This window comes from Cottoperca gobio, chromosome 21, assembly GCF_900634415.1.
Source record: "Cottoperca gobio chromosome 21, fCotGob3.1, whole genome shotgun sequence".
In the NCBI taxonomy this organism is placed as follows: domain Eukaryota; kingdom Metazoa; phylum Chordata; class Actinopteri; order Perciformes; family Bovichtidae; genus Cottoperca; species Cottoperca gobio.
The window spans coordinates 6,913,376-6,928,291 of record NC_041375.1 but is presented as its reverse complement, the minus strand read 5'-3'; positions in this window follow the sequence as shown (position 1 = coordinate 6,928,291).

Below are 14,916 nucleotides of genomic sequence, written 5' to 3'. Positions count from 1 at the left end.
AATATCCCGTTCCCGATCACCACAAATCATTACCCCCCTTCCCCCCCTCAATCCACGGAGCAAAACAGTTCCTGCACCACCACATCTGGTCCAAAAACGGCCCAAAAACGACCCATGTGCAACAAGTGCGACAAAAATTAAAAAAGAAACACGCCACAACAACAACACCATCAAAAACAATTATCCCCACAGCGATCCGAACCAAACAATACAACAAACACACATCACACATCACCGGTCGAATGATGCATGCTATGTGCGAGTGCGACACAGCGACAAGCAAAGATCCCAAACGTCAAATGAACCGCCCGGTCCAAATCACCGCCAAAAATAACCATCCCCAACAATATCATTACCATAGCATGTCCCCTCCCCACTCCCATCACACCCGGCACTCACGGGCCACCCCTGACCCACATGTGCTAACCCGATTGAGCACCACAAAAACCATTCCAGCTCACAGATCAAGAAAAGGAAAATTAAAACAACCAAAAACAAGACATTCAATGAACAGCCGGAACACCAAATGACCAAATAACTCGATCCCCAGAAGCACAGCAAAGAAACACCCAGCCATGCTCGAAACAACACCACAGACCAACACGGGTCACCCTCGAACCATGCTGCACCCCAGAAAGGGTTAACAGAAAAATAATAAAAAACTATCCAATAAAAACTTGTGTAAATCATCATCACTGACGGAACAGATAATATTTTAAAAACACCAACTTTGTTTAAAAGTGTGTCTCTGTGAGCGTTCCGTGCTTACGGTCAGGACAAAGATCACACGGAGAGGAGGAACGAGGTGCAGTCAGTTTTATTTAATGAGTCTCCTTTTCAGGTTTCTCCAGCATCCGAGATCTGCAGAGATCAGGTGTGTTCAGTGTGGTATCGCCGTCAGCTTCCCGTTGACGGTTCGGGACTCAGCCTACTGCAAGAAGAACAGGACCAGGCTATCACCATCCATTTATTATGTGACTAATTACCTGATTCCGTTCAGCTGTCTGACCTCCAGCTGGGACACTCCTGTCTCTCCGCAGCAGCCGGCGCCCTAACCTCACCCCACAGTTTTCTATATGTTTATAAAACTTGAACTCGAGCCAGAGTCTTGCTCTAATATTGCACAGCCACACTGCTTTCGCCTCCTGCCCTTCTCAGTTTTCCACTCTGTTCTTTCTACTTATGTAGATGGCCATTTTGGCTTCTCCTGAGAGGAAGTTTAGGAGCTGCCACTTTTTTTTGTTATCTTTTTTGTAGGCAGCTTCCATGATAAAAACACTCTCAGTAAAAATAACATCAAAGAGACTAAAAACCAATGTTAAAAGAGAGACGAAACCCGTGAGCCTCTCACACTAAGTGAAAACGTGGAAGACAGTCTCACGTAGATTACAAAATAGACAATTATTTAAAACAGCAGGATTAATAACAGAGATAAAGATATTTGAGGTGATAGCACCATGTAAAATCCTCCACTGAAGGTCGGCAGTCCACTTTTTGAGAGGTTTGTATAAAATCCTCCACTGTGGGCCTGGTCCGCTTTCTCCACCTAGTCTGTTGCTCCACACAGTGGAAGGTCTGCTGCACTGGCCTTTTCTGTTGATGCTTTTTACACAGTTCGTAAAGAAAGTTGTTTTGTTCGCTCTGTGCAGCGTCAGTTTTGCTGGGTTAGTGACCTTGAGCAGGGGGCCGGTCAGTTCTCCCAGCCCTGGGCTAAGGTAGATTTCTAGAAACGGGTCCGCTGGGTCTGGAACGGTCTTTCCCTGACTGTATTTGATGAGGAGGCTCCTCTCCTCTCCAGAGAGTTTCAGGCTCCAGAGCTGGAGGATCCTCTGAGCCACCCGGCTAGAGGTTAGACCCAGCAGAGAGCCTAGGGCCCGGGCATCATTCTGCGCTGGCCCGACTGCATCCACCAGCTGTTGTAAGCACAGGGTCCTTGACCTCCCCAGCACCACCATCAGGCCGGGTGTGTTTCTGCTGCTGACGTCCAGCCTGGCCCTGTGAATTAGAGGCTCCATCAACAACCAGTGCAGAGAGTCAGAATTTGGACACCTTTTATGGTTAAAAAGGGCCCAACACTTAAAAACACCCTGATAAAATGGAGGCAGCTCACTTACCCTTAACAATTTTCAATTAAAACGGAGCAGGTTACTCGCGCGTCTGCAGATACAGCTAGGCACGTCTCTCCACACCAAATCAGCCGGACCGGTAAGATATTTCTGTAAAAACTGAAGTCTAAAAGTGGCTGTTCGGCTGACCAGGTGTACTAGGCCCTGTCCCCCCTCCTCTCTGGATAAATTCAGCACTCCTTGTGGCACCATGTGTAGACCATCCCAAAACAAATCTACCATTTCTTTCTGTATTTTAGCTAAAAGGCCTGAGGGAGGGTCTACACACGTCAGACGGTGCCACAGTTGGGACGTCACAAGGTTGTTTAAAACCAAAACCCTGCCTTTAAAAGACATCTAAGGGAGCAGCCATTTCCATTTGGAAATCCTTCCCTCAATCTTTTCAGTGACGTTCTCCCAGTTCTTTTGGACTATATTTTCTTTTCCCCAAAACACACCTAGATATTTTATTCCATCTCTTCTCCAGGTGAGGCTCTGGGGAAGAACTGGGAGACCGCCAAGCCACTCCACGACAGTGAGGGCTTCACTTTTCTTCCAATTCACCCTCGCTGCTGATGCCGTGCTAAAATCATTTACAATATTGGTTAAAATATCTGCTTCCTTCTGGCTTCCAATGACATCATCCGCATAAGCTAATAAAACAATGCTGTTACTGAAGCCAGGTAAAAGCAGACCCTGTAGGTTGCAGTGTATTTTCCTGAGGAGAGGTTCAAGGGAGAGCGCATAGCCCTGCCGGACCCCTCTACACACTCTAAAAGGAGCACACAGACTACCATTGAACTTCTGCACACTCTCAACTTCACTGTACAACACCTTGATCTTAGCTATGAATCCCGGGCTGAACCCAAACTTTTCCATCACTTTCCAGAGAAAGTTGTGTTCAACCCAGTCAAAAGCCTTTTCCTGATCTAGAGAAATCAGACCAATATTAATGCTCAATGAGCTGGCGACCTCCAAAACATCCCGAATTAGGTGGACATTGTCTACCTTAGACCTGTCGGGCACACAGTAAGTCTGATCCCATATATGACCTGCTCCATAGCACGCCCCAGCCTGGTGGCCAGGTCCTTGGACAGAAGCTTGTAATACACACACAAGACACAGGAAAACTCGACTGTGAGGCCGTTGATGCCGGGAGCTCGTCGTCCCTGCATGGTCTGTAAAGCTAACTGCATCTCCCGCATAGTCAACGACCCCTCTAGCTGTCAGTTGGTCTCCTCTGAGACCTGAGGTAGTGCATCACAGAACCCATCTCCCTCATACTCACTGGAGTAGAGGGAAGAATAAAAACTAACAGCTCGCCTTCTTATCTGGCTTGGTTCCGTTATTTCCTGCCCTGTGTTTTTTTTCCTCCAGATCGAAGGGAGCTAGAGGGAGCATCCATCTTGGTGGCGTTTTGAAACCGGGACAGTGCACCCTGTACTTTAATGTCTAGCAGGTTGGCTAAAGCCATTTTCTTAACTTTTAGGATTTCAATACATCCTCGATCTCCTGTGGACTCACTGATTTTTTCTAGTTCCACTACATCACCCTCCAGGTCTTTCATAGATCTTGTGTGACATTGAGGGTGTGCTGTTGACAACGCATTTTTATTTCAGTCTTACCATGGTCCGACCACTACCCAAGACTGCTAAAATCACCCTTCCTCTGTCTAAAAACACTCCAGAAATAAATAAGGACCTGCCAAAATGTTTTATCAAAAGTCAAAACTTGGGTTAAAATGCCAATATGGACTTGTTGGCTTACAGTTTCTAATAAAAACATTACATAGAAGAAAGGAATGGTCTGTAAAACCAGCCGGGATAATGCTGCTAAAAAATATTAAAATTATGTTTAAGAATCATATACAGCTGTCTACGGTGAGACACTACATGTTTAAGTAACTGAGACTTGCATCCAGACAGGATCTTTTTCACCTGGGAAACAACTTTCCCGTGTCTGGCCAGCTCTCTCTGCTGAGAAACTGATTTGAACGGAGGGACATTAGAAATAACAACTTTGGTTGCGTGAGAGGCATTACCTTCACAAACAAATCGTTCACCACGATACCTGTCTCGATGACGCGGTTCACCTTCTCCAGCTGGTCCAGGAAAATGAGAACAGTGCCGTTCATCCGCGCCAGTGACTTAATACTGCTGTGTCCAACCTTTTCCCCCACAGCTAAACCTATTTCTTCTATGCTATATGGGAAGCTGGCTGAAATTTTATGCTGCGCTTCTTCGTAAGCTTGGCGAATTCCCCATTTACCATGGCGTCAGACGCCGACCGGCGAGACACCGGCAAGAGAAGACCCCACACACACACCTCAAAACACCACACCCAAACGCACCGAAAGTAAACTATACCAAACTATCACTAGTAAATAAAGTTAAATTAACACCCATTATTAACAAAAGAATCAAAAAAGAAGAATCGAAAATCATACACTCAGTGTCTCACTCGCACACAAACTCCCAGCATGCACTCAGAGAGAGAGAGAGAGAGAGAGAGAGAGAGAAGGAATACACTAACAGCGCTACATATTAATAGCGGCATATGGCTGTATGAAATCTTCAAAAATACATCACACTGCAATTTTGTTTCACCTGCGGTAATGCAAATGAATTGCATTGTTACTGCAAGAATGCAATCCATTATACATGTTGTAATTATTATCGCATTATGTTGTAATCTTTCACCTTTTTCGTTCCCACAGAGCCAATTCAGAGCCATTGTGTGTGTGTGTGTGTGTGTCTGCATGATTGTGTGAACATTTGCAAATCCATTAGAACACGTTTCACACTGCCTACAGGTTTCATACACCCCGCAGAGAGTGTTATGGCTTGTAACTTCATTTCAATGGCATTACCAAAATATGAATGAAAATATTAGCAGTCGATTTTTAGTGAGCATGAAGGTGAAGGTGAGATGAATTGGTGGGGGGGTATGTTGTGTATGTGGGATGGGGTGGGATTTTAAAATCCTTAAATTAAGGTTGCCCCTACACTGTGACAAGACCAACAAACATTCTGTATTTGAGGGAGGACAATTAGCATACATTTTCCAGTGTGTGTGTGTTTGATTAGCAGCGACAAGCGCGATGATGTGAGATGTGACTAGTGTATATCAGAAGAGGGTTTGTGTGTGTAGTTTACCGTGCGTGTGTGTGCGTGTACATGTGTATAGTGAATCATCCTCCAGCTGCCCCACTGCTCACAAACTGTCTGCAGCCATCATAGAGGAAGGCCCTCATTGTGTGAAGGACAAAAGCGGCGTGTGCCACCGGTGGGAGATAACGGTGATTTATGAGGGCCTGTCACAGCGACGGCAGGAAAACATGCACTTTGGGGGTCTGTCTGCGATCTCACCGCCATTCTGTGCCCATAAGGAGAAGCTGGCAGGAATGAACAGCATATTCACCTAAATACTAGCTGGCCAACAGGACACGCTATTGCACTGAAGACTCAGGGGAGTGGTGAAATGATCACATGAATAAAACGACTGGAGGAGTTACAGTCAAGGTGTTCGTGTCAAAGGTCTTGGGAAATCTTAAGTTGGAAGTACTGCTAGGAAATCACTTATTAAAAGGACTGTCCCCTGATGGTTTGTTGTCTGATTTCTTATATTTTTTCTATTGTTTTCATGGTTATCCAGGCGTTCCATTTTTCACATCCTAGTCAGGCCAAACCAAAATTGCTTTAATTATACAATCAATTATACAAAACAGCGGCTTGCAGTTATCGGCCTCTTCTTCACTGTGAGTGATTCACAATATTTGGACAGTCTTTGTTCAAAAACACTAGAAAATGACAAGTGATAAAATAATTGAGGAACTGTTAGATTTAAAATATGCAACTTTGGTGAAACCTCTGTGTACGATTAAATAATGCGTTGTCTTGCTGAGGTTTCACATATGCATACTGTATATTTTTCAATCTTCACTTCACTTCAGTACAGGCAAGACTAACAATGAAAATCCATCAGAGCAGTGCTGCGAGCTGCCCTGCAATGTGGATGTTTTGATTCTGCGGCAATGTGCAATCAAACTAAAGTTGGGGTTAGTTTGACTTTTTGCAACAAATTGAGAATCAGTAAACATAATCCTGTGAATCCTACAATATTTTGACCTATGTTATAAATATTATTTTCCCGTCGCAAACACGAAAATGAACTATGTGATTGAAATGAACTACACTGTGATTTTGTAGCAAGTCTTTGGACTTACCCCTGGCTTCTTAGTTTCACAAAGCTGGCTCTGGTTGCACTGGGGTACATCAGCCTGATCTCATTCCATGGGTGTCAAACACCAACGTTTTGGCGTCTGATAATGACGCTCAAGTCATGCTTTAGCGTCTGTATGAGAAGTGCGGTGACGTAGCATAAAGGCCGATGATGTCCATTTAGGTTGGAAGGGGTGGATGGAAGGGTCAAATAAGCACATGAGTTTCACCCAGGAGACCGCTGTTTGTGTCTGTGTGAAACCAAATTGTAATGTGAAGTTATTTTAAGTTACGTAACTTTTTATACCCCAAAATACAATCTTTTACTCAACCTAACAAAGTGGTTGTCGTTGAAATCCTTGTATAAGTGTTTTTGTTTGAAAGTTACCAGATGTTTACTGCGACTGTAGTAGAGCGTCATAATGTAACGCATAGGAAATATGATGTCAGTGGAATCAAATGCCTTTTTTTAAGACCATGTCTAGTATCATTGATGGTTTAATTACCTAACCACGCTCATCAGGTAACAAGTCGAAGAGATTGGAATAAATTAACAGATTTCCTGTTAAACAGAGAAACTCGACTCAACTTGAGTGTTATGCTGACTTTACATGTGAGCACTTAGAGTACAGCTAATACTACTGTATATGTGCTCAATGGTTTTTAACTTGCCCTTTTATGTGACCAGCTTTTGCTTTTTCCTGTTGGCCATGCCCCTGCCTATTATTTAATTCCCATGGCCATTAGGTAATCTGATTTTTGTTAGTTTTTTATTTGTATTTTATTTTGCTTTTAAATACTTTATTTTAATGTGATGTGTGAATACATAATTAATATACATTTAATAAATAAGGTATATATGTCTCTGTTTTATTCTCTCTTTATTCTTTACTCCAAAAACTTCATTTTGCAAAACAGGAAAACAAATAATTTCATAATCAGTGTTCATCATTATCCAGGCCAACACAGTGCTGGCTAAAAACTGTTGTCATGTGAAAAGTCAAGTTTAATAAAAATGTTCTTTCAGTTGATGGGTAGTAATAGTTGCAAATGGTAAAATGGTGTGTAAGTATATCCAGTGGTTGGCCGTCAGGGCCAGCAAGGCCTTCTATGCTGGCCTAAACATCATCAGAATATACATTTAATTTTTATATATTTTTTTCCACAAATATGTATTAAATTATTCCCCTAAATCTATTTTCTTAATTTCATGGCTTTCCTCTTGGTTGCGCCGCTTCCAGCCTCAGATCGATATTTGGAGGGCTGGCCTTTATGTTAGAGCTTTTATCCAATCATATTTCAGCCATAAATTGTTGCCAGGGTCCAAGAAATCTGCCCTTAGGCCTTCAGAATCAACAGTGCGGGCGCCTGTCGCTTAAAGTGAATGGAGACAAAACTGTGGCGTTAACCAATCAGATTTCGAGTTGGGACACTGGGGCCGGCTAGCAGGCGTACGATAACGTCAGCACATCCACGTCTTTTGATTGGATACGCACTATTGAGAGGCAGAGCTAGCAAACTTTGAACGAGCTAATTTGCGTAGATTTCTACAAGCTGTTTTTTTCAACCCACAATGGCTGAAGGAGGAGAAGAGATCGATTTGGTCGCAGATATAATTACAATGCCATTTTCAAGACAAACTTGAAACAAAAAGACAAAAAGAAAAGATAGACATTGTGAGAAGAGAACGGCCAACCCCGACGCTAGCAAGCCCATCACAGCTGGGAAAAGGGTTTGTCCGCCACTTTCAAATCACTAACTATGAGCGGTTACCCCCGGCTCACAGCCTCCGACACTCCGGCACTGCACATTGTACTGCTGGGAATGCCTGCTATTTACAACTAAATGTTTCGTAAATATTAATATAACTCTGTTGTTGGGGTGATGCAACGCCCGGTTATACTGCGTTTCTGTCTAAATGTATAGTTTCTAGAGCCATGGAGTCATAATGATGGTAATAAGAGGTGGAATAATTCAGGTAGGACTGTGTAGGACATCACTGAAGGCCTAGGTGTGAAATGCACGGCCCGCCACAGAGTACATCTAACCTATTGTGAGGCAATAATAAGTTTGAGGAGAACGTTTCTGTTTAACCATTAAGCCAATGCATTCTTGCAATATCTAAACCATGTTTATAAAAATGTTTTATCCAAAGGACTAAAGTTATTCTTCAATTAGCTGTTTGCAAATCTAAAGATCCCCCAATAGTGCTTTTACTCAATAAAATAAAAACACCTTCATTGAGATCTGTAAGTATCATGACACCAAAACGTAATTATATCCCTTAAAGAAAATATAACAAATAATTTGACTAACTCTGAAAGTAAATATCACAGATAATCATACATGAAACAAGCTCACAAAGGAGATATTTTCCCTTCATGTGTGGGAGGGTGCACATCAAAGTAAGCCTTGGATCATTGATCTCATTATAGGATAAATCAGAAGTCATTACATACTGCATATTCACCACAGAACAGTCAATTACCCCTGCACATTTGTGGAAGGAGAATGTCTGAATCAAACAGCCATGAGCTAATAGGATCATTCCTATGCACACACTCTACCTAGATTGTGATGGCGGCTAAGAGGTTAAAACATGAGCAGAAGGACCCCAGTACACACATCTGTATGGGCTGGAATACTGGGCCTTGAGCTTAAGATGTAATTACCTCTCCTCTTTATTATGCCGCACTTCCACTGCATGGAACGGCTCGGCTCTAATCAACCTGACACGCTCTTGGTTTTACTTTAGCAAAAGTTCTTGCTACTACCTGGTACTTATTTTCGGTACCACCTCAGTCAAGATTCCAAGCAAGCTGAGCCGATACTAGAAGCTGGAGTTAAAACACTGCAGACCACTGATTGGTCAGAGATAATTGTCACAAGCAGAACAAGGGACCACCTGCACAAACCTGCCATTGTTAAATAGCCAAGATACCCTCCATAGCATCGCATTTTTTTCATTCACTTGACCCAAATTTAAAAAATGGCTTCAAAACTTTGCTGTGTAATAGACGAAATGTAAACATTCCTCTGTTTCTTTGGCAATGTACAAAATTCAGTGAGTGTCCTGTTGTCACGACAGTTTCGACATTACTACGGCGATTGGCTCTACACTGAGGTACCTTGGCACAAGATGGTCATCATAAGAGCTTGTTTGTGTTAAGTAAACTTTCCCTTGATAAAGAGGTACAAATCTACACACTTGTGTGAGTTGCTATAACAGGAGAGGCCATATCCAATCATACACCCTCAAGCTACAAAATGACACAATTGTTCTTCGCTCTATGGCCGTCCCACGTACAGAGCTAAGCCTCAGCTTCTCCACGCTTGAAAAGATTAAAGCCAGAGAGAGTGTTGGGTCCTCCAAGACCAACAATTATGTGTGTATGAGCTGGGAGGGGGTCCTATTTACTTAGAAGATTTCTGTTTACAGTAGGCCAGTTACGCAGAAGTATCTTGGGAAGGAGATCTGGGATGAAGATTTGTTGTCTCACCGTACGCCTAGTTAATAACTAAAACATCATTTTTCAGCCTTTTAAAATGTAGAGTGATACTGATACACACTCTGCTGAGAACATGCATTGAAAACCATACAAAGATAAGCAAAATTATGCCTTAAGGAGTTGCTAAAGAAAAAATATTACCATCAGCTGATGCTCAGGAGGAAGTAGCGCGGCTTAGTTAAGCTGCTGCTTTCAAAAGAAACATGAATATCTTGCCTAAGGTCACCTCTTTGTGAAACTTCTAAGCTATTCATCATCTAATATAAATGTTCTACGAGTAATTTCTGAAATTAAGGATCACTTCCTAAATAACTTAAAAGGGATTTTTTAAAATTGACATTAGAGACGTGACAGAGATGGCGCTGAATCCGATATTTGGCAAAGCACAAATAGTGGGTTTTAACAAATATTTATTTTTAACAAATATTGTTGTTTATTATTTGCTAAATGCTCTTTCTGCAACAGATACTGTCTTAGTCAAGTTTCATGTTTGTGAAAAAAGTTTCACTTAATTTATGACTAAATCTATTTAGAATTTAATGTTGTATTTGATTTATATAATGTTTTATAAGGAGCACTTTGAGATTTTATTTGTTTAATTTTCAATTAGATTTTCAATAAACATGAATTTAAACAGAATTATAACAACCTTTAAAATCAAACATGAGTTTAACTCTACAATTAGTCAAAAAACACAAGTTTTATTGGGGACCAACTCAATTTCTCTGTCTACTCACTACACTGAAAAGCATCAACATCTCTGATATGTTATAATATCCTAAAATTAGAAGTGTAATAAATACAAAAACAAGATTTCTACACCTATTACTACTTTTATATGAATACAAATACAAATAATTTAGCTGGTTTAACAAATACAGATACAAATAGAAATAGATAATAAAAAAGCGAAAAATATCTTTGAGATGCAGAGGTGGTAACCATGGCAACAATACAGCATGTCCCTTCCTCCAGAGGAGGGAAGAGATTAGCAGCGACTGTGGTTCTGCCAGCCGCTGTTATACAACAGCAAGCAGAAAGATGAGAACATCTTCATTGCTATTCATATTGCTGGCCCAATTGTGAGCCTCGCTCACCACTATAGCTGCTGCAGTTTCCACTGAGGGTCTTAAGAAGCTGATGTAATCACAGGAAAGGTGAGAAACATCGTGAGGCACGTTGGTCGCATGCATTTACAAAGCACTGATCTCATTTAAATTCTGACCTTTTTAGTGTTTTTGATGGGATTAAGTGGGTTTGTTTCTTTGACATGAGTGGGTGCTGGGATAATGAGTTTGTTCAACTGCAGTTCTAAAACATACTGATGTGATCATGACGTAATGTGAGGCAATGATGAAAGTTATTCTGAAGTGCTTTTTAAAAACCTAGAAAGTGCAGTTCTAGGAAATTCGGATTGTTTTTGCCAGCTTTCCAAACGCTTCAATCTGCATCTGGAACCATCATTTAAAATTACATTTAAAAAAAGAAAACATTTCAGAATCATCTACATCTTTTTCAATGGAGCCCTGGAAGAGACATGGAGGGGAAGAAATTAAGATTGAAAAAAGAAAAGATGTAGTTTTGCGACATCTCACAATTATTTAATTTAGGTCAATGCATCATGGAAACAACCACAACAATGGAGCGCCTACACCTACACTCCAGGAAGAGGATCGACCAACAAGGTTATACAACCAAAAAGGTGATCAAAAGAAAATCACAGAGAACAGCCTACATTTGTGTGACTTTCATTAAAGAGATAGTTCCCAGATACAGTAGTTTTGGGAAAATATGACTGTTTTTCCTACTTTCCCAGAATCAGAAACTAATAAATGCGTAATGCATACAACATAATCATGATCCCATAGGCATCCATATGGTGCCTTTCTCCAATCTGTTCTGAGGAGAGGCTGATATAGAGATTAGGGAAAAACAGTATAAAAATTAATACAATACAAATGCATTGCAGAGCAATCTCACATGCAACTGTGACAGCACACAGCACTGTGCTCCCATGTAATATAGATATGTCATATTTCTATTTTAAACTTGATTTAAGATCTTGATAGCCAACGGGAGATATCTGTAATCATTCTTTTATATAACGGTATCACTGATGCTGATAAACAGTTTCTGACAGCACTGCCGCTTTCCAAGGCTTCTCACCTTGTACTCGTCATAAAATAAAGCCGACAGGGTGATTACATAAGGGAGCAGCACAGACAGACATGTCAGGACCTTCTGACTGCACACCAGTGACACAACAATTGACAAGAGCATCTGATAAGCAGATGAACATGTCAGACCCTTGTTGCCATGGTGTGAAACCACTGATTTACAAATAAAATGGGGTGTTGGCTTAATTCTAGCTGCTCTGAAGCACTATAGCAACTTATGAATGTAAGGGGGAAGGAGCCGGAACTAGTGCGGGAGGTGGAGCGCTTCCAGTTGGATCTGGTGGGGCTTACCTCTACGCACAGTCTGGGCTCTGGAACCGTACTCCTGGATAGGGGTTGGACTCTATTCTTCTCCGGAGTTTCCCAAGCCGGGGGCTTGTGAGTATCCGTTGTCGGGCGGGTGTGGGGATACTCACAAGCCCCTGGCTGAGCGCCGCTATGTTGGAGTTCACCCTGGTGGATGAGAGGGTCGCCTCCCTACGCCTTCGGGTTATGGGGGGAAAACTCTGACTGTTGTTTGTGCCTTTGCCCCAAACCGCAGTTCGGAGTATTTGGCCTTCTTGAAGACCCTGAATGGAGTCCTGCAGGGGGCTCCAGTAGGGGACTCCGTAGTCTTGCTGGGAGACTTTAACGCGCACGTGGGAAACGATGGAGACACCTGGAGAGGCGTGATTGGGAGGAAAGGCCTCCCTGATCTAAACCTGGTAAGCCCAAACGGGTAGTGTGGATGAACTGGTAACGTCTGGAGGAAGACCCTGTCTGGGCGATCTTCAACTCACACCTCCGGCGGAGCTTTTCAGACATCCCTGTGGAGGTTGGGGGCATTGAACCTGAGTGGGCGATGTTCAAAACCTCTATTGCTGAAGCTGCGTTGAGGAGCTGTGGTCTCAAGGTCTTAGGTGCCTCAAGGGGCGGTAACCCTCGAACACCGTGGTGGACTCCTTCAGCCGTTCGACTGAAGGAGTCCTTCCGGGTTATGTTATCTGGGAGGACTCTGGAAACAGTTGCAGGGTACCGACGGACTCAAAGGGCAGCAGCCTCTGCCGTGTCAGAGGCAAAGCAGCGGGTATGGGAGAAGTTCGGAGAAACTATGGGAAGGACTTTTGGTCGGCACCAAGGTGCTTCTGGAAAACCGTCCGGAACCTCAGGAGGGGGAAGCGGGGAAACATCCAAGCTGTGAATAGCAAGGGTGGGATCCTGCTGACTTTGAGAATGTTATTGGGCGGTGGAAGGAGCACTTTGAGGAACTCTTGAATCCGACTAACACGCCCTCTATGGTAGAGGCAAATCTGGAAGCTGATGGGGGACCATCATCAATTTCCCTGTTGGAAGTCACTGAGGTAGTCAAACAACTCCACAGTGGCAAAGCTGCAGGGGTTGATGAGATCCGTTCACAAATGCTGAGGGCTTTGGGTGTTGAGGGGCTGTCTTGGTTGACACGCCTCGTCAACATTGTGTGGCAGTCTGGGACAGTGCCTAGGGGATGGCAGACTGGGGTGGTGGTTCCCCTATTCAAAAAGGGGGACCAGAGAGTGTGTGCCAACTACAGGGGTATCACACTTCTCAGCCTCCCAGGTAAAGTCTACTCCAAGGTGCTGGTAAGGACGGTTCGGCTGATAGTCGAACCTCTGATTGAAGAGGAACAATGCGGATTCCGTCCTGGTCGTGGAACAACGGACCAACTCTTCACTCTCGCAAGGATCCTGGAGGGGGCCTGGGAGTACGCCCAACCAGTCTACATGTGTTTTGTGGATCTGGAGAAGGCATATGACCGGGTCCCCCGGGTGATACTGTGGGATGTGCTGCGGGATTATGGGGTGAGGGGGTCACTTCTGAGGGCCATCCAATCCCTGTACGCTCAAAGCGAGAGTTGTGTCCGGATACTCAGCAGTAAGTCGGACTCGTTCCCAGTGAATGTTTGCCTCAGCCAGGGCTGCGCTTTATCACCAATCCTGTTTGTGATATTCATGGCCAGGATATCGAGGCGTAGTCGTGGAGGAGAGGGGTTGCAGTTTGGTGGCCTGAGGATCTCGTTGCTGCTCTTGGCAGATTATGTGGTCCTGATGGAGTCATCGGTCTGTACCCTTCAGCAGTCACTGGATCGGTTCGCAGCAGAGTGTGAAGTGGTTGAGATGAGGATCAGCACCTCCAAATCTGAGGCCATGGCTCTCAGCACAAAACCGGTGGATTGCCTACTCCGGGTAGGGAATGAGCCCTTACCCCAAGTGAAGTAGTTCAAGTACCTTGGGGTCTTGGTCGCGAGTGAGGGCACGATGGAGCGAGAGATTGGCCGGAGAATCGGAGCAGCAGGGGCGGTATTACATTCACTTTACCGCACCGTTGTGACGAAAAGAGAGCTGAGCCAGAAGGCAAAGTGCTCGATCTTCCGGGCGATCTTCGTTCCTACCCTCACCTATGGTCATGAAGGCTAGGTCATGACCGAAAGAACGAGATCAGGGGTACAAGCGGCCAAAATGTTTTTTTTCAGATGGGTGGCTGGCGTCTCCCTTAGAGAGAGGGTGAGAAGCTCAGCCATCCGTGAGAGACTCGGAGTAGAGCCGGCGCTCCTTTGCGTTGAAAGGAGCCAGTTGAGGTGGTTTGGGCATCTAGTAAGGATGCCACCTGGCCGCCTCCCTAGGGAGGTGTTTCAGGCATGTCCAGCTGGGAAGAGACCCCGGGGAAGACCCAGGACTCGGTGGAGAGATTATATCTCCTCACTGGCCTGGGAACACCTCTGGATCCCCCAGTTGGAGCTGGCGGATGTGCCCCGGAGAAGGGAAGTTTGGGGTTCCTTACTGGAGCTGCTGCCCCGGCGACCCGACCCCGGATAAGCGGTAGACGATGGATGGATGGATAAAAAAAATGCTTCTTCAGCATTCCCAGGCTTTGACTTTATTACACATTT